This window comes from Lagenorhynchus albirostris, chromosome 5 (genome assembly GCF_949774975.1).
Source record: "Lagenorhynchus albirostris chromosome 5, mLagAlb1.1, whole genome shotgun sequence".
In the NCBI taxonomy this organism is placed as follows: Eukaryota; Metazoa; Chordata; class Mammalia; order Artiodactyla; family Delphinidae; genus Lagenorhynchus; species Lagenorhynchus albirostris.
Genome location: NC_083099.1, coordinates 32,409,866 through 32,430,687, shown reverse-complemented (window position 1 = coordinate 32,430,687; position 20,822 = coordinate 32,409,866).

Below are 20,822 nucleotides of genomic sequence, written 5' to 3'. Positions count from 1 at the left end.
AGAGTATCTAGCATCTGATCATCCTTCCTTTTAAGGGAAAATTCTAAAATAAGAAAGAAGCACCCCTGCTTTCCACTACAGAAGCAGGAAGAAGGCGGATATGCCTACTCCCTGCTCCCTGGAAGGCAAGGTACAAGCGTGTGAGCTGAGTGGCCAGTGTGATGCTCCTGCCTAAGATTTTGCCCACAAAGACACAAGGACAGTTAGTGCTTTTCAAGATTGCCACGTTGGCAGTGGAGCCTAGATTCCAGCAGCATAGAGGTAAGTGTCTGGTGGGGCAGAGCTGCCTCAATGAGCTAGACTACTCACCTTGGATCTGTTATGTGTGAGAGAAATAAACTTCTATATTCATTAACTCACTCTTAGTTGAGCTTTCTTTGTTATGGTATCTTAGCTTATCCTAATTATGGTGATTTTAGAACATGGCCACAAATTCTCTGATACTCCTCCCATTGAGAAGTAGAGAGTATGTCCCCCCCTTTTGAATCTGGGCAGGCTTGTGACCACTTCAATCAATGGACCTTGGTGGAAGTGACTTCCAGGGCTAGGTCATGAAAGGCCATGCAGCTTCCTCGCTGCTTGCTAGGACAACAGCTCCTGGAGCACTGAGCCATCTTGTAAGAAGTCAGGCTACCCAGAGGCCGCCACACTGGAGGAAGCCCAAGCCATGTAGAGAGACCTCATATAGGCACTCTGATCAAGAGTCCCACTCAGCTCATAGTCCAACTCATGCCATCCCAATCTCCAACATGTGCATGAAGAAGCCTCCAGATGATTCCACACCCACCCCACCCCAGCCTTTCATTTCACTCCTAGTTTGAGTTTTCCCAGCTGAGGTCCCAGACACTGTGGCATCATCCCTGCTGTTCCCTATTGGAATTCCTGACCCACAGAATTTATAAATATATTAAAATGGTGATTCTTTTATTCCACTAAGTCTTATGGGTTGTTACACAACAATAGCTAATGGAACTCTAAACTGACATATCATAGATTCTATGGGCTATCCAATACCCTTCAAAAAATTTCCTTTTTTGCTAATTAAGTTAACCACGGTTTGTTTCTGTTGTTGCCATCAACAGTCTCAGTTGGTAGATATACAGTGAAACACTATGTAACCCTTAAGCTGAGTTAGCTCTATATTAACTGTCACAGAAAGATGTTTGCAATGTAGTTTTAAGAGAAAATGGCAGATTCAAAAGTAGTAGGTACAGAATGGTTACAGTTCTGTAAAATAAAATTATTTTTCATAAATTTATTTATTTTATTTATTTATTTTTGGCTGCATTGGGTCTTCGCTGTTGTGTGCGGGCTTTCTCTAGTTGCGGTGAGCAGGGGTTACTCTTTGTTGCGGTGCACGTGCTTCTCATTGTGGTGGCTTCTCTTGTTGCGGAGCATGGACTCTAGGCATGTGGGCTGCAGTAGTTGTGGCTTGCAGGCTCTAGAGCGCAGGCTGAGTAGTTGTGGCGCACAGGCTTAGTTGCTCCGCGGCATGTGGGATCTTCCCGGACCAGGAAGATCCCCTGAATTGGCAGGTGGATTCTCAACCACTGCACCACCAGGGAAGTCCCAAAATTGTTATTTTTGCATAGAATAAATTCTAAGATGCTATGTACCAAAATTATACAGTATTGTCTTTAGGTATAGGAATTATAGGTTTTTTTCTTATGCTTACCTGTATTTTCTATTTATAATGAAGCTCATTACAGTTACATGTGTAATTTTTAAACTAAGAATATTAAAAAAAAAAAAAGCCAGGGTTATAGATACAGAAATTTAAGAATGCCTGGAATACTTCTCCACCCCTGGGGATTTTGCACATTTGCCAATGAGAGGCCTTGCAGCACAGTCTTTGGGGAGTGGTAGCCCCATTAGGCAGTGTAGTAGCCCCTAATAATTTCTCCCATTCCTATAAACATATGCTGTTCCTCACATCAAGAAGTATAGTTTATTTCCCCTTTCCTTGAATCTGGGCTGTCCCTGTGACTGCTTTGCCAGTGGAATGCAGTATAAGCTGTTGGAGGACTTCTGATCTCAAGTCTTAGGAGATTTGGCAGCTTCTGTTTCCTTGCTCTTACACACTTGTTCTTGGGATGTTCCCTCTCAGAATCTAGCCCAAGCCACGTGCAAAGGTCGCATGAAGCAGAACCAAGACGTTCCCATTGGAGCCTTAGGTGAGCTCCTAGCCAACAGCCAGCACCAACTGCCAGCCATGGGAATAAGTCATTTGGGATTCCAGCCCAGTTGAGCCCCGAAGACTGCAGGTCCAACAGACATCATGTGGGACAGAGGAACCACCCAGCTGAGCCCTGTTAACCCACAGACTCATGAGAGATATTAACATGGTGGTTGCTTTAAACCAATGAGTTTGGGGGCCTCCAAGATGGCTCCACTGATCCCCACCTCTTGATATTTACACCTTGTATAGTCACTTTGCACACTGTACCAGGGCTCGTCTGTGTGACCAATAGAATAGACCAGAAGTGATGTACACAGTAGGTTACTTCCAAGACTAGATGATGAAAGACCTCGTGGCTCCTGTCTTGGCCACTCTCTCAGGTCACTCTTCATGTTCTGAGCAGCCCCTGGGAGACAGGTCCACACAGGATAACCAACGTGTCCCCTGGTTGCCCAGGACTGAAGTTTTAGACTGAAATTCTCACATCCTGAGAACACCCTTAGTCCTGGGCAAACCAGGATGATTGGTCACCCTACGCCTATGTGGTGAGGAAGTGCGGCTTCTGGACAACAGGGAGCAAGAAACCAAGGCCTCCTACCAACAGCCACATGAGGGAGGCATCTCAGGAGCAAATCTACCAGCCCCAGTCAAGCCTTGGGCCAACTGCAGCCCCAGCCAACAGCTCAACTGCAACCTCGTGAAAGACCCTGATCCAGAGCCACCCAGGTAAGGTGACCCCCAGAGACTGTGAGACAATAAATATTGATTATTTTAAGCTGCTCAATGTGGGGTAGTTTTTTAAACAGCAATAGGTAACTTATGCAGGTGGTCTGATATCCCCTAATAGTTAACAGGAACAGGGGTGGCTAACAGATATTGATCTCCCCCTGTTTTAAACAGTTGTGATGGTCTTTCTGTTTGGGGATTTCTTTTCCTTTCCTAAAAATCAACCTGAGGGAATTCTGCTTCTAGAGTTCCTGAAGAACAGTGCCTGGCAGGGCCCCTGGTTGCTGCTGCTTGAGCTCATTCCAACTCTTAATTGTTTTCCAAGCTTTAACAATGAATCTCTTGGGCTCACAAAGTCCTCCTGCCTCTCCATTTCTGAATGCTCTGTGAGGCTGTCCTGATTTCCCTGAAGGCCTGAGGTGCTTACCTGGGCTGCTTAAATCACCTTCTCTGCTAGAAAGTATCCCTTGATCTCTGGCAACATGGATATCTGTGTGCAGAGAGCAATGCACGGGGTACATGGCCTGTCAGATATGCAGATATCCTGTGGGGGCCTGAAGGGTTTTAAACTAAAATCTCTTCTAACCAGGCACCAAGGTATCTGAGATTTCACCTTTCAAGTGTGATTAATTCATTTGGGAGGCACAAATTATCCACTAGCACCTTCTTCTGAATGGGTTTATTGAAGACATTCTGCCCTGCTCAGGATAGCATAAGAGTACAGTAGTTGGAACTTAATCCAGGGAATCACAAAAGGCAGGTGGGGTCTTGAAAAGCTGACCTTGGTCCACTTCCTAATATGTTAGACTGACTCTATGTACAGTTAGGTTGCAGGGCTGCATGTGTGCAGAGCACCCAGCGTGCTCAGTGGCAGGCTACTGTGTGCACCCAGAGAATCAGAGACACATTGCAGAGTAAATGAAGGTACATGTACCATTCACTGACCTATTAGATCCCTGGGGCCACCGTAGCAAAGTGCCACAAGCTGGGTGGCTGAAAACAACAGAAAGGTATTCTCTCATAGTCCTGGAGGCTAGATGTCCAAATTAAGGTGTCAGCAGGGCTAGTTCCTTCTGAGAGCTGTGAGGGTAAATCTGTTCCAATCTTCTACCCTAGCTTCTGGTGGTTTGCTGGCAATCGTTGGCATTGCTTGGCTTGTTGATGCATCACCCCGATCTCTTCCTTCAAGTTCAGATGGCACTCTCCCTTTGTGTCTGTCTCTGTGTCCAAATTTCTCACCCTAATTACCTCACCTTAACTTCATCATCTGCAAAAACCCTATTTCCAAATAAGGTCATATTCATAGGCACCAGGTACTAGGACTTCAACATCTCCTGGAAGAACACACTTCAACCCATAACACTGAGCAGTTAGTAAAAAGTTAATATCCATGAAATGCCAGGCACTTGCCATGATAGTAATTTTATCTACATTATTTCTAATCCTCCCAAAGAGTTCCCAATTTTATACGCCAGGAACTGAGGAGCAGAAAGATTACAGGGCTTGTCCTAACTCACACAGCTGGAAAGAAAGTATAGGCTCTGGAATCAGATAGCCTGGTTTCACCACTTGGCTGGGAGGTCTTGGGTAAGTTACTTAATCCTTCTGTGCCTCAGTTTCCTCATTTGTAAAATGAGGATAACAACAATCATACCTCCATCCATATAGAGTTGTTGTAAGGATTTTAAAAGATGTACAGAGCCTGGTACATAGTAATTACTGAACTCATGGTAGCTGTTATTTTAGTTGTAGAGTCAAGTGAAATAAGACAGAAGGGGAAAAACAAAAACCATGTGATATCACTCATATGTGGAATCTAAACAAAGAAACAAAACAAAACAAAAACAGACTCACGGACTCAGAGAACAAATTAGTGGTTACCAGAGGGGAAGGTGTTTGGGGGGTGGGTGAAATAGGTGAGGAGGCGTCAATCGTATGGTGGTGGATGGTAACCAGACTTTTGGTGATGATTGCTTTGTAGTGAACACAGATGTCTTATCATAAGAAAAGTAGTGGAGTCAATATTTAAATCCACATCTCCTTAGCTCGATACCTTCATTTATTCCTCTGATTCAGCATAGCTGGGTGTCAGGTACTTCTGCATCCATGGTCTCACTGAATCCTCACAATACACGAGGAGGTGAACACTTGTGGTTATAACATTATAGGTGAGGGAACTGAGACGCAGAGAGGGGAGGTGACTGGACCAAGGTCACCCAGCAAATAAAACATTCTCATCTAGCTCTGCTGCTTCTAATATTTCTTCCACTATGTTATCTGTCATCCCAACGAATAGACATAATAGAGTAGAACATTTTCCTCTACGAAGGTTTGCTGATAACCTCAGGATGCAAGGTAATCAGCCAAGATTATGAGTTCGGTCAGTGGCCTCCCTCAAGTCTACAGCAGGCAAAGGGTTCTGTTTCCATAAAGGTCAGCTCCTGCCAGGTTCAGAAAGCCCAGCACAGAAGATCTGCTGTTAATTCTGAATTCACACACACACACACACACACACACACACACACACAAATGCTTATGTGAGGCCTCACCCCAGGACATAGAAACAAACCACTGAAAGAGGATGGAATAAATAAGACTTTTTAGTGAGAAGGCCTGAAAAGTGAGAACCAGCTGCCAGGCCCAATCCAAAATTCCCTGGCAAACCAGCCCTAGGGTAGAGAGGATTCCAAAAGACAACCAAAAACATATGCAAAAACTCTGGAGATGAACTCCCTCGGCTTTCTTCGGCAGGATAGAAAGAGAACAAAAGTAGCTAAGTTCTCTGGCTGTGTCATCCCCTGGTCTTCCCTCCACCCCCTCTGCCCCAGCCACCCTTCCAAACACAATTCAGCCCTACAAATATCCAAGGAGAGCCAACACCCACAGGCCTCATCTGGCCCATAGTTTTTACGTATTGTAGTGGTCAACATTTTAAAAGTGAGAAGTTTTGGGACTTCCCTCGTGGTCCAGTGGGTAAGACTCCGTGATCCCAATGCAGGGGACCTGGGTTCGATCCCTGGTTGGGGAACTAGATCCCACATGCATGCCACAACTAAAGAGTTTGCATGCCGCAACTAAGAAGCCCATATACCACAACTAAAAGATCCCACATGCTGCAACTAAAGATCCTGTATGTCTCAAATAAAGATTCTGCATGCTGCAATGAAGATCCCATATGCTGCAACTAAGACCTGGCACAGCCTAAATATATATATATATATATATATATATATATATATATATATATATATATATATATATTTTAAGTGAGAAGCTTTCCCTAAGAATCTGGATTTTTTTTAAACTTCTTTTGAAAAATCAAAGGTTCTGGCCAAGTGGCTTCATATCCCTGAATGGTAACTATGACAAAGTTGAGTAGTGGCTGCCTCCAATTTGATTATTTTTATACCCAGACAATTTGACTCACTTATCATCCCTGCCTGACCCCTATTGGAGTCTTTTTCACTCAGGCCAGGTGAGACTTTCCCTCCGCCTATCAAGTGAAACAGATCTAATCTCACCCTGGCATTCAAACACCCTTCACAGCACAGCTTACTGAGACTTACCCCTGTGACTATACCTCATTCCGAATCTATCTACTCCTTCATGCCCAAACAGATCCCTTACCTTCCCACATTCACACATTTGCTGGTGCTTTTTTATTTCCTCTAAGATGCCTTCCATCCCAACTGGACCTGGGAACTCTCCCACACCCTCAAAGGTCCATGTGAGGGCCTTGTCAGAATCTCTCACACAGATATAAGCTTTCTTTCATTTGAGGCTCCAAAGTACCATGTTATTTTGAAGTATGTGCATACCTCATTTATTGTGCTTTACAAGTATTGTGATTTTTACAAATCAAAGGTTTGTGGCAACCATGCTTTGTCAGATGATGGTTAGCACTTTTTAACAGTAAAGACATAAAGCCATTGCACACTTAATAGATTACAGTATAGTGTAAACGTAAATTTTATATGCACTGGAAAACCAAAAAAATTCATGTGACTCACTTGATTGCAGTATTTGCAGTGGTCTGGACTGAACCCACAATATCTCCCAGGTCTGCCTGTACTTGCTCTGGACTTTCACAACTTCACACATTTGCATATTATAAGTTTTCCTCCTGTGATTCACTTCTGTCCTGGCCAATAGTCCGGCTGAGCCCAGCCTGCCAGTCATCTTCACCAAGGTGTTAACCGGTGAATGAGGAAGCTGTCTTAACCCTCCTGACCAGCCCAGTCACCAGATAAATACCATGGAGTGGCCTCAGTTAATGCCATGTGAAGCAGAAGAACTGCCTGGGTGAGATTTGCAGAAATTCCTGACTTTTGTGACAATTGTGTGATATGATAATAGTGAAACAGGAGGGAAGGGGACAGGGCACAACCTTTGAAAGAATGACATAGCCTGAGGACATGACATAAACTGATTAGAACCAAATGGGTCCAAGATGGTGGACAAGTCGACTTCCACTAGACCTTGAGCTTCGGTATATGTTCACTGTAACACATCAGCAAGCTAAATGACACACCCACAGGCGCCATGACAGTTCCAAGACCGACCATAAGGGTCAAAAAGTGGGCGGTGGCCCAATTCCTAGAAATCCCTGCCCCTTCCTGAAATAGCTGGAATACTCCTCCCACTCATTAGCCTATGAAATTACCCACCCCTATAAAAACTGACAACCCCATACCCTGGTGCCTTTCTCACCTTCTGAGATGGCCCACACTCTGTGGAGTGTGTCTCTCTAAATAAATCCACTTCTTACCTATCACTTTGTCTCTCACTGAATTACTTCTGTGAAGAGACATCAAGAACCTGAGCTTCATTAAGTCCTGAAACCAGGTGTGTGATCTCAGTTGGAAGACTGTGGGTTTTGGCCGGGTTCGAGTCCCAGGATGTGGGTTCAAGTCCCAATCTGAGGTGCACGGTTTCAATAAGGTTGTTGTTTTAAGCCACTAGGTTGTAGGCTGCTTTGTCACACAGCAACAGATAACTGAAATGGTTCAGAAAATAAAAGTCTTTAATTTTATTAATTATTTTCAAGTCTTTTTACAAAATTAAAAATATATACACACACAACTTAGAGAAGGGGAAGGGAACTAATATTTACTGAGCTCCTGTTTTGATTTCTGCCTGGCAATTTTATATGCATTATCTTATCTAACACTCAAGACAATCTAGCTTGTGTTACTATCTACATTTCTAAAAAAGAAGAAACCAAAGCCCAGAGAAGTTAACTTGCAGATGATCACACAGCTTGTGAGTGGGGAGAGTAGGGGCGATTGAATGGCCAGTCTTTATATCCAGGTAAAAAATCCATGTTTTTGTCACCATCTCACATCCCTACACCACCTCTCTTGTCTCAGACTGTGACCTACATTCCACTTAATGTGACATAATATGCGCTTCTTCATGTTGCAGAGTCTTCAAAACCTTCCTTTTATTTTTTTAAATTTTATTTACTTATTTACTTTTGGCTGTGTTGGGTCTTCGTTGCTGCATGCGGTCTTTCTCTAGCTGCGGTGAGCGGGGGCTACTCTTCATTGTGGTGCGCGGGCTTCTCATTGAGGTGGCTTCTCTAGTTGCGGAGCATGGGCTCTCGGCACAAGGGCTTCAGTAGTTGTGGCACGTGGGCTCAGTAGCTGTGGCTCGCGGGCTCTAGAGTGCAGGCTCAGTAGTTGTGGCGCATGGGCTTAGTTGCTCCGCAGCATGTGAGATCTTCTCGGACCAGGGCTTGAACCCATGTCCCTCGCACTGGCAGGTGGATTCTTAACCACTGTGCCACTAGGGAAACGGCCCAAAACCTTCCTTTTAAATGGCAGCATATTATTCCAACCATAGTTTACATACCATTCCCCTATTGTTGAGTATTTACATTCCTTCCAAATCTTTTTGCCATTAAAAGGAATTCTGACAGTTGCATAGTGTTGATATAGAGTAGGAATTTTAGAGGGAGGGGTGGGCCATTCTTTGGTATTACTAGGAATCTCATTTACAAGACTCCACCTCCAGCCCCCTCCACAGTCCTCTCCACCCTGACTGCCTTAACGAACCTTATCACCAGCAGTCACCTAAGGAGAGTGTCACAGGCAGAGCAGAGAAGGGGGCGGGAAAAACGATTCCCTTGGAATTCATACCCATTCAAGCCAGATGAGTTAATCACCTTTTAACAATTTAATGCAGACCTCATAGATCTTAAATAGTTTTGACAGCTGGAAAATTAAGGTTGTGTCAGGATTCTTGTTGGTTTTGAAAAGATTATAAATCCTCTTATTTCAAAAGGGCCAGATGAAAGGTTTTTAAATCCTGTTAAGAATTTTAGCTGGTATCCTGAGAGCAATGAGTAACCTTTGAATGGTTTTAAACAGGGGAGTGATAACCTGATCTGATTTTTTGATCCAGAAAAAAACACCCTGGTTTGGAGGGCAGGGTTTAGTGATTAATGGGATGGAGGTGAGGAACAAGGAGTACTCTAGCATGACCCTAGGGCTCTGCCCAGGGCAGCTGGGTGGGTAGGATGAGAAGCAGAAAAGGAAGGGAACGATAAGTAGCTCTTTCTTGGACCAGGTGAGCTAGGCGTGCCTGAGGGCAGGGCCTGGGGCAGGCTGTGATGGGGGCAGGCAAGCAGGCTGACCTCAGATGCTTATGCCCCAGGGCTCTGGATGGATGGCTACTTGGTCACAGGGACTGAAGCCCAGAAGGAGGGACCCATAGGCCAGGCCAGCTCATGGAATCAGAGGGTTCTAGGAAGGCACAGCTGGCCCAGAAGAAGAACTGAGGACACTGGGGAAGGCCCTGAGTCCATGAGGCCTTAGTAACCCAGAGACTGTTAATCCCCTCCTTTCTACCAAGGGACCAGGACTACCCCATCTTCAGGGACTGTTCATGCTAGAGGTCATCAAGTCCCTGGAGCTTTTCAGTTTGAAAATTCTGATTCTATACCTAAGGGAAAGCACCAGCTCAGATGTAGCCCCAGGAAGAAAATCCCCTGGGTCCCTGCCCTCCCAAAGATCTACAGCCAGCCAGTGACAAATACCAAGGTGACTAGCACAGGCTGGGATCAGTGCTTTAAGAGAGATGCAAACCTGGGAAAGGCAGAGTTTAATTCCATCTGGACGCCTGGAAAGGTGAAGAAGTGATGGCGGCCCTAAAAAACAGGTTGACTTCCACAGGGAGACAGGAGAAGGCAGAACAGTCTAAGAGGCAACAGTCAATGAAAAAGTCCAAAGAGGGGAAATACAGGACTTGCGGGAGACAGAGAAACTTTGCAGTGGCATGATTCTTTCCAGATGCAAGGAGGCACAGCTGTTCATACAGCTCAGACTCACAAGACTGTGAGGGTCTGGGGCAACAATCCAAACTTGGCCCCCAAATCATCTTCATCATCAGTGGCTAAAATCAAAATTTCCTGTGACATCATCTGGGAAAAATGCTAGGCAGCTCGTTCTGAGCTTGCCCTGTCCCCACCTCCAAAAGCAACTTTCCAGAGCATTTGGATGTGCATTTTTTGTACTAGCTTCATCTCTCCCTGCCTTACTTTCCTACCTGTAGTTTTCCTTTTGCCTTCTTTCTATTTAAGCCTTTAGATGAGGAAATAAGGTATGTAAAAATAAACCTATAAAACACTAAATCATATCTTTCAAAACCATTCCAATGTCCACCAAATCTCAAAGGGGCCATGAGTCTCATGGGTGGATCCAGACAGAGCAAGGGTCCGGGAGAGGACCCTAAATGAAGTGCAGGAAGGAGCAGGCTTAGGAAGGGGACTCTGGGGACAGTGCTTTGAGTGAACTGGAACTGAACACAGGAAGTCCTCAGGAACCTCGGAAGGTTATCAAAGTCGACATGCACCTGGAGTCAGCTTCCACCGAGGCTGGTCAGGTAAGACCAAATGCCAGGTCGTTTTCATCCAAATGTCACACTCAAGGGTAAAGGGAGGAGATTTTCAGTCTGCACATTTTCCACACCCAGGAAACGAGGTTCCCTTTTGTGTAGGCCATCCTGGGGAATGTGAGAACCCAGGGACCTGGGAATTGAGTTGGAATATGGTGATAAGCATTCTCGGAGCCATTGCAGATTTGTTGCAGTTTGGCGGAGCAGGACAAAGTAAGTTGGTATCAGAGCTTCTTTGTCATGGATGTGGGGCTAGGGGAGACGGAAGGGCACAGCATCACTAAGAACCTTTAATTAACTTTGCCATTTTACTGAGAACTTACAAGCAGCAGTATTCTTCATTGAGCTGCGTTTGGCAGCAGCTTTAATATATAAACTTTGATTGAATCTTATTGATTTATATTATTTTACAATTGGTTACGCGACATGCTTTTTGTTCCTTCAGGGACAAGACCCACAGAGGCCCATAAGGAGGAGGTTTGCCAACAACAAGGGTGAAAGCTCCCAGCAGCCTCACAAAAAGTTTCCAGTTTCTACCCTCTGGCACTTCTCAGGCTGGGCATCCCACTACATGGAGATGTCTGCCTGAGGATGGGCCCGGGGGGTGGACGGGGGTGGGGTGCAGAATCATACCATCTTGGAGGAACTCCACACAGGTTGGTCCAACTCAACAAAATACTTTCTTCCTTTGTGTAACCATTTGACTAGGGGCTAATCAATGATTCCTTGAGGCTACGTCAGGCACCTCCCTCAAACCCCAGACTGGGGAGTAGGCCAGCAAGTCAAATTCTGTTGGGCTGAGAGGGAGGGTGCCTCCTCATCTCAGAAGACTGAGCGGACGTCAGGTAGCACTGAGGTCCTCAGAGGAAGCCACGGGAGCTCTAGGCAGATGGGTACTTTGTGGTGGCTATTTGGGTCCAGCCATTTTGAGGTCACAGGTAATTTTGAGATTTGAGAGAAGAGGCCAATATACCAAGTGATTTCATATTTAGTAACTACAATTACGCAGCATGAAGCTTTAATTTTTTTGTCTTTTTAAAAATTTTATTTATTTTTTTATACAGCAGGTTCTTATTAGTTATCCATTTTATACACATCAGTGTATACATGTCAATCCCAATCAACCAATTCATCACACCACCACCCCCACGCCCCTGCCACTTTCCCCCCTTGGTGTCCATAGGTTTGTTCTCTACATCTGTGTCTCAGTTAATGCCCTGCAAACTGGTTCATCTGTACCATTTTTCTAGGTTCCACATATATGCATTAATATACGATATTTGTTTTTCTCTTTCTGCCTTACTTCACTCTGTATGACAGTCTCTAGATCCAACCACGTCTCTACAAATGACCCAATTTCATTCCTTTTTATGGCTGAGTAATATTCCATTGTATATATGTACCACTTCTTCTTTATCCATTCGTCTGTCGATGGACATTTAGGTGGCTTCCATGACCTGGCTATTGTAAATATTGCTGCAATGAACATTGGGATGCATGTGTCTTTTTGAATTATGGTTTTCTCTGGGTATATGCCAGTAGTGGGATTACTGGATCATATGGTAATGCTATTCTTAGTTTTTTAAGGACCCTCCATACTGTTCTCCACAGTGGCTGTATCAATTTACATTCCCACCAACAGTGCAGGAGGGTACCCTTTTCTCCACACCCTCTTCAGCATTTGTTGTTTGTAGATTTTCTGATGATGTCCATTTTAACTGGTGTGAGGTGATACCTCATTGTAGTTTTGATTTGCATTTCTCTAATAATTAGTGATGTTGAGCAACTTTTCATGTGCTTCTTGGCCATCTGTATGTCTTATTTGGAGAAATGTCTATTTAGGTCTTCTGCCCATTTATTGATTGGGTTGTTTGTTTTTTTAATATTGAGCTGCATGAGCTGTTTATATATTTTGGAACTTAATCCTTTGTCTGTTGATTCATTCGCAAATATTTTCACCCCTTCTGAGGGTTGTCTTTTTGTCTTGTTTGTAGTTTCCTTTGCTTTGCAAAAGCTTTTGTTTCATTAGGTCCCATTTGTTTTTTGGTTTTTTTTATTTCCATTACTCCAGGAGGTGGATCAAAAAAGATCTTGCTGTGATTTATGTCAAAGAGTGTTCTTCCTATGTTTTCCTCTAAGAATTTTATAGTGTCTGGTCTTACATTTAGTCTCTAATCCATTTTGAGTTTATTTTTGTGTATGGTGTTAGGGAGTGTCCTAATTTTATTCTTTTACATGTAGCTGTCCAGTTTTCCCAGCACCACTTTTTGAAGAGATGGTCTTTTCTCCATTGTATATCCTTGTCTCCTTTGTCATAGATTAGTTGACCATAGGTGCGCGGGGTTTATCTCTGGGCTTTCTATCCTGTTCCATTGATCTATATTTCTGTTTTTGTGCCAGTACCATATTGTCTTGATTACTGTAACTTTGTAGTATAGTCTGAAGTCAGGGAGTCTGATTCCTCCAGCTCCGTTTTTTTCCCTCAAGACTGCTTTGGCTATTCGGGGTCTTTTATGTCTCCATACAAATTTTAGGATTTTTTTCTTCTAGTTCTGAAAAAAAATGCCACCAGTAATTTGACAGGGATTGCATTGAATCTGTAGATTGCTTTGGGTAGCATAGTCATTTTCACAATACTGATTCTTCGAATCCAAGAACATGGTATATCTCTCCATCTGTTTGTGTCATCTTTGATTGCTTTCATCAATATCTTATAGTTTTCTGAGTACAGGTCTTTTACCTCCGTAGGTAGGTTTATTCCTAAGTATTTTATTCTTTTTGTTGCAATGGTAAATGGGATTGTTTCCTTAATTTCTCTTTCTGATCTTTCATTGTTAGTGTATAGGAATGCAAGAGATTTATGTGCATTAATTTTGTAACGTGCAACTTTACCAAATTCATTGATTAGCTCTAGTAGTTTTCTGGTGGCATCTTTAGGATTCTCTATGTATAGTATCATGTCATCTGCACCCAGTGACAGTTTTACTTCTTCTTTTCCAATTTGTATTCATTTTATTTCTTTTTCTACTCTGATTGCCTTGGCTGGACTTCCAAAACTATGTTGAATAATAGTGGTGAGAGTGGACATCCTTGTCTTGTTCCTGATCTTAGAGGAAATGCTTTCAGGTTTTCACCATTGAGAATGATGTTTGCTGTGGGTTTGTCATATATGGCCTTTATTATATTGAGGTAGGTTCCCTCTATGCCCACTTTCTGGAGAATTTTTATCATAAATGTGTGTTGAATTTTTTCAAAAGTTTTTTTGCATCTATTGAGATGATCATATGGTTTTTATTCTTCAGTTTGTTAATATGGTGTATCACATTAATTGACTTACGTATATTGAAGAATCCTTGCATACCTTGGATAAATCCCACTTGATCATGGTGTATGATCCTTTTAATGTGTTGTTGGATTCTGTTTGCTAGTATTGTGTTGAGGATTTTTGCATCTATATTCATCAGTGATATTGGTCTATAATTTTCTTTTTTTGTAGTATCATTGTCTGATTTTGGTATCAGGATCATGGTGGCCTCATAGAATGAGTTTGGGAGTGTTCATTCCTCTGCAATTTTTTGGAAGAGTTTGAGAAGAATGGGTATTAGCTCTTCTCTAAATGTTTGATAGAATTCACATGTGAAGCCATCCGGTCCTGGACTTTTGTTTGTTGGAAGATTTTAAATAAGTTTCAATTTCATTACTTGTGATTGGTCTGTTCACATTTTCTATTTCATCCTGGTTCTGTCTTGGAAGGTTATATCTTTCTAAGAATTTGTCCATTTCTTCCAGGTTGTCCATTTTTTTGGCATAGAGTCGCTTATAGTAGTCTCTTAGGGTGCTTTGTATTTCTGTGGTGTCTGTTGTAACTTCTCCTTTTTCATTTCTAATTTTATTGATTTGAGTCCCCTCCCTCTTTTTCTTGATGAGTCTGGCTAAAGGTTTATCAATTTTATTTATCTTCTCAAAGAACCAGTTTTTCGTTTTATTGATTTTTGCTATTGTTTTCTTTGTTTCTATTTCATTTATTTCTTTTTGTTTGTTTGTTTTTATAAATTTATTTATTTTATTTTTGGCTGTGTTGGGTCTTCGTTACTGTATGTGGGCTTTTCTCTAGTTGCGGCGAGCAAGGGCTACTCTTTGTTGCGGTGCACAAGCTTTGCATTGCAGTGGCTTCTCTTGTTGTGGAGCCGGGCTCTAGGCATGAGGGCTTCAGTAGTTGTGGCATGTGGGCCAGTAGTTGTGGCTCACAGGCCCTAGAGCGCAGGCTCAGTAGTTGTGGTGCACGGGCTTAGTTGCTCCATGGCATGTGGGATCTTCCCGGACCAGGGCTTGAACCCGTGTCCCCTGCATTGGCAGGCAGATTCTTAACCACTGTGCCACCAGGGAAGCCCCTATTTCATTTATTTCTGCTCTGATCTTTATGATTTCTTTCCTTCAGCTAACTTTGGGTTTTGTTTGTTCTTCTTTCTCTAGTTCCTTTTAGGTGTAAGACTAGATTGTTTATTTGAGATTTTTCTTATTTCTTGAGCTAGGCTTGTATTGCTATAAACTTCCCTCTTAGAACTGCTTTTGCTGCATCCCATAGGTTTTGGATTGTCCTGTTTTCATTGTAATTTGTCTCTAGGTATTTTTTGATTTCTTCTTTGATTTCTTCAGTGATCTCTTGGTTATTTAGTAACATATTGTTTAGCCTCCATGTGTTTGTGTTTTTTATTCTTTTTCCCCTGTAATTGATTTCTAATCTCATAACGTTTTGGTTGGAAAAGATGTTTGATATGATTTCAATATTCTTAAATTTACTGAGGCTTGATTTGTGACCCAAGATGTGATCAATCCTGGAGAATATTCCATGTGCACTTGAGAAGGAAGTGTAATATGCTGTTTTTGGATGGAATGTCCTATAAATATCAATTAAATCTATCTGGTCTATTGTGTCATTTAAAGCTTCTTTTTCCTTATTTTCTGTTTGGATGATCTGTCCATTGGTGTAAGTGTGGTGCTAAAGTCCCCCACTATTATTGTGTTACTGTCAATTTCCTCTTTTATAGCTGTTAGCAGTTGCCTTATGTATTGAGGTACTCCTATGTTGGGTGCATATATATTTATAATTGTTATATCTTCTTCTCAGATTGATCCTTTGATCATTATGTAGTGTCCTTCCTTGTCTCTGTAACTTTCTTTACTTTAAAGTCTATTTTATCTGATATGAGTATTGCTACTCCAGCTTTCTTTTGATTTCCATTTGCATGGAATATCTTTTTCCATCCCCTCAGTTTCAGTCTGTATGTGTCCATAGGTCTGAAGTGGGTCTCTTGTAGACTGCATATTTATGGGTCTTGTTTTTGTATCCATTCAGCAAGGTTGTGTCTTTTGGTTGGACAATTTAATCCATTCACGTTTAAGGTAATTATCCATAAGTATGTTCCTATTCCATTTTCTTAATTGTTATGGGTTTGTTTTTGTAGGTCCTTTTCTTGTGTTCCCACTTAGAGAAGTTCCATTAGCATTTGTTTTAGAGCTGGTTTGTTGGTGCTGAATTCTCTTAGCTTTTGCTTGTCTGTAAAGCTTTTGATTTCTCCATCGAATCTGAATGAGATCCTTGCTGGGTAGAGTAATCTTGGTTGTAGGTTCTTCCCTTTCATCACTTTAAATATATCATTCCACTCTCTTCTGGCTTGTAGAGTTTCTGCTGAGAAATCAGCTGTTAACCTTACGGGAGTTCCCTTGTATGTTATTTGTCACTTTTCCCTTGTTGCTTTCAGTAATTTTTCTTTGTCTTTAATTTTTGTCAATTTGATTACTATGTGTCTTGGCATGTTTCTCCTTGGGTTTATCCTGCCTTGGACTCTCTGTGCTTCCTGGACTTGGGTGGCTATTTCCTTTCCCATGTTAGGGAAGTTTTCAACTATAATCTCTTCAAATATTTTCTCGGTCCTTTCTCTCTCTCTTCTCCTTCTGGGACCCCTATAATGTGAATGTTGTTGTATTTAATGTTGTCCCAGAGGTCTCTTATGCTGTCTTCATTTCTTTTCATCCTTTCTTCTTTACTCTGTTCCGGGGCAGTGAATTCCACCATTCTGTCTTCCATGTCACTTATCTGTTCTTCTGCCTCAGTTATTCTGCTATTGGTTCCTTCTAGTGTATTTTTCATTTCAGTTATTGTATTGTTCATCTATGTTTGTTTGTATTTAATTCTTTTAGGTCTTTGTTAAACATTTCTTGAATCTTCTCAATCTTTGCCCCCATTCTTTTTCTGAGTTCCTAGATCATCTTCACTATCATTATTCTGAATTCTTTCTCTGCAAGGTTGCCCATATCCACTTTATTTAGTTTTTTGGGGGGGTTTTATCTTGTTCCTTCATCTGGTACAAAGTCCTCTGCCTTTTCATTTTGTCTTTCTTTCTGTCAATGTGGTTTTCCTTCCACAGGCTGCAGAATTGTAGTTCTTCTTGCTTCTGCTGTCTGCCCTCTGGTGGATGAGGCTATCTAAGAGGCTTCTGCAAGCTTCCTGATGGGAGGGACTGGTGGTGGGTAGACTGGGTATTGTTCTGGTGGGCAGAGCTCAGTAAAACTTTAATCTGCTTGCTTGCTGATGGGTGGGGCTGGGTTCTCTCCCTGTTGATTGTTTGGCCTGAAGTGACCCAGCACTGAAGCCTACCTGGCTCTTTCGTGGGGCTAATGGTGGACTCTGGGAGGACTCATGTCAAGGAGGACTTCCCAGAACCTCTGCTGCCAGTGTCCTTGTCCTCATGGTGAGGCACAGCCACCCCCCACCTCTGCAGGAGACCCTCCAACACCAGCAGGTAGGTCTAGTTCAGTCTCCTGTGGGGTTACTGCTCCTTCCCCTGGGTCCCAATGTGCACACTACTCTGTGTGTGCCCTCCAAGAGTACAGTCTCTGTTTCCCCCCGTCCTGTCAAAGTCTTGCAATCAGATCCTGCTAGCCTTCAAAGTCTGATCCTCTAGGAATTCCTCCTCCCATTGCCAGACCCCCAGGTTGGGAAGCCTGATGTGGGGCTCAGAACCTTCACTCCAGTGGGTGGACTTCTGTGGTATAAGTGTTCTCCGATTTGTGCATCACCCACCCAGCCATTATGGGATTTGATTTTATTGTGATTGCGCCCCTCCTACCATGTCATTATGGCTTCTCCTTTGTCTTTGGATGTGGGGTATCTTTCTGGTGAGTTCCAGTGTCTTCTTGTCGATGATTGTTCAGCAGTTAGTTGTGATTCCATTGTCCTCGCAAGAGAGAGTTCACGTCCCTCTACTCTGCCATCCTCTTAAATTGTCTTTTTCATTATTTTTTTAATTATCAGCAAATGTTTAGTGATTGTTTACTATGCGGCTGGCACCCACTCAGCAGGAAATGAAGACCCAATAATGAGCCGCAGGGTCAGAGAGGACAGATAAAGGAACAGTCACCAAAAACCCCTATGCAACTATAAATCATGTTACATGCCTTAGTAATAACAAGAATACTATTAATAATAATAACTAACAGTAACTGGGATGACTCTGTGTCAGACACTGAGCTGGGTGGGCTTCAATTCCATCCTCTCATTGAGTCCTCACAGCTCCACAAGGCAGGTGTGTTTATCATCCTTAATTTACAGGTGAAAAAACCTGAGATGCAGAGAAGCTAAGTGACTTGCAAGGAAGAGGCAGAGCTGTGATTTGAGTCCAGGTCTGACTTTAGAAAACAGGTGCTTGGGGCTTTCCTGGTGGTGCAGTGGTTGAGAGTCCACCTGCCGATGCAGGGGACATGGGTTCATGCCCCAGTCCAGGAGGATCCCACATGCCGCGGAGCGGCTGGGCCCGTGAGGCATGGCCGCTGGGCCTGCACGTCCGGAGCCTGTGCTCCGCAACGGGAGAGGCCACAACAGTGAGAGGCCCGTGTACTGCAAAAAAACAGGTGCTTGATCATGAAGTAAAGAGCAAGGTGCTTGTGAGAATGTAAAGGACTTGCCTTTAGTATGGGAAGCTCTCTCTACACCCTCACCCTTTTCCTGCTTTTTTAGTCCAAGGAGGATGACAGTACTATTGACCTACTGACTTGGTAACCAAGACTGGGCTGGCTCTGATTCAGAAGCAGAAAATGTCAGACAATTTCACATTTACTTGTTGGGTCATGAAATAGGATTAGGACTGGAGTTAAGGTCAGGGATAGGATAATGGTACCTTGCCAACATAATTATATCCTTGCACTCTATGATCAAAACGATTGAGTCAGAAGGTTTTGCATTGTGCCAGAGTCATCTGACTGGCTCCCAAAGAGGCCACCCAGGGTAGTTTTACCTTGATCAATTTACCACAGAGCTGAAACTGTTTCACAGCCAAGTCAGTGTTCTGAGGTTTGTCTGCCTAGAGAAGACTGACTCCCAACAATCCAACTCATAGGAGGCTGAAGTATATAACCAGATGCCCATGTATTCATTAACAGTTGGTGTTAGTCCTCCAGTAACTGGCTGTCTCTTCCCTCAACCAGAGCACCCTTTTCCCAATATAAGCAATCCCTGGGAGCCAAATCAGTCATCAGCAGGCTGGTTGGTGAGTTAAGGGAGGCAGATGTAATAATCCAAGTCAGGGTGGGGTTTGGAGAGTCATCTCCACCTCACAGCAGGGTACAGTGTGAGCTCCAATTTCATGTTGCTCTTTCCTGGACAGTGGTAGGTAGTAAGTGCCAACTTCTAGCCTCTTGGCTTTACCCTACTTCTTTTTCCTTCCTCTTTCTATATGCCAGCCTCATTCTTTCTCTTTGTTTCATGCATTCTCCATAGAATACAATTGATTAGATTGCTGATTATTCAACTGTCATCACATTCCAGTCCTTCCCCCCTAAGATTATATCAAGGACATCACCTTAATGGGTGGGTTGGTTGTTCCCAAGCTCTTCATTCATTTACATAATTTTTTTGTTTATTCTCAGATATATTAGGTTGAACCATATGGAACTGCTATTTTGGTAGGTTAAAAAACAGATAGCTGCAATTTCATGTGGTTCAACAAACAGCAGACCTGATCCACTAGGGGTGGGCTTAATGAGTCCAACTCCCTTTTGCAAGCCTTGGTGGTAGGTTTATATATGGGGGGGGTGCAGGGTCATGCATGGCAACCCTTTACCTCTTTCTGGAAACAGGCTCTTCTGGGTAGCCACTGGTGTCTGGGACCTCATTCCTCTTGTTAACCATTTATCCTCCAACTAGAACCTTAATGTCACGGACGAGCTAACAAGGGACTTGAGGTTGAGGAAGAAGGTCAAATTTTTGGCTACACATGACTGGCTATGTATTCTAAAGCCAACAAGGAAAGATGTTAAGGAACACTTAGATAGTCCATGGTTTGTGCAATCCCCTGTTAATGTGGAAAACTGGGGACTAGTGGAGACATTTTACAAACTTCGGTCAAATGCCTCTGTGACATAGGCTGTATGCCCAACACCATTCTTACCTTCAAGTGTTTTTGTTACCGAACACAAGGCCGTGTGTCCAATGCATAGTGAGGCGAAACAATACCAAAACATCAGAGTTTGGAGCAGAGAAAGGTTTATTGTGGGGCCACGCAAGGAGAGGGGTGGCTCATGCCTTAAAAACCCCAAACTCCCCAAAAGCTTTCAGCAAAGCCCTTTTCTAGGAAAGGTAAGACAGAGGCATGGTTAGTTGCTGCAAACTTCTTGGTGTCAGATCCTTTGTTCTTGAGGTCAGGTCACCATGTTCCTGTAAACCTCCACCAAAACAAATGTTATCCTCTGTTCTACCTAGAAGGGGCAAGGTTCCAAGGCTCAACTTTCGCCCTCCAAGGTCCAGGCCCTGGCTAAGGGGAGGGGGTCCTTGCATAGGCCGGTTACCCTGCCCAGGAGCATTTGTCCGGCACCCAGTCTGGGTCCTCCCTCCAGTGCCCAGGCCGGGCTGAAGAGGCAGATCTCAGCTGGTGGCGCCCTCAGGGCCAGGTCCCCAGACCCTGCCCAGCCTTCATCACTGAGGGGGCAAGGCGCACAGGACTCCACAGGCCCTCATGTTCCTCAA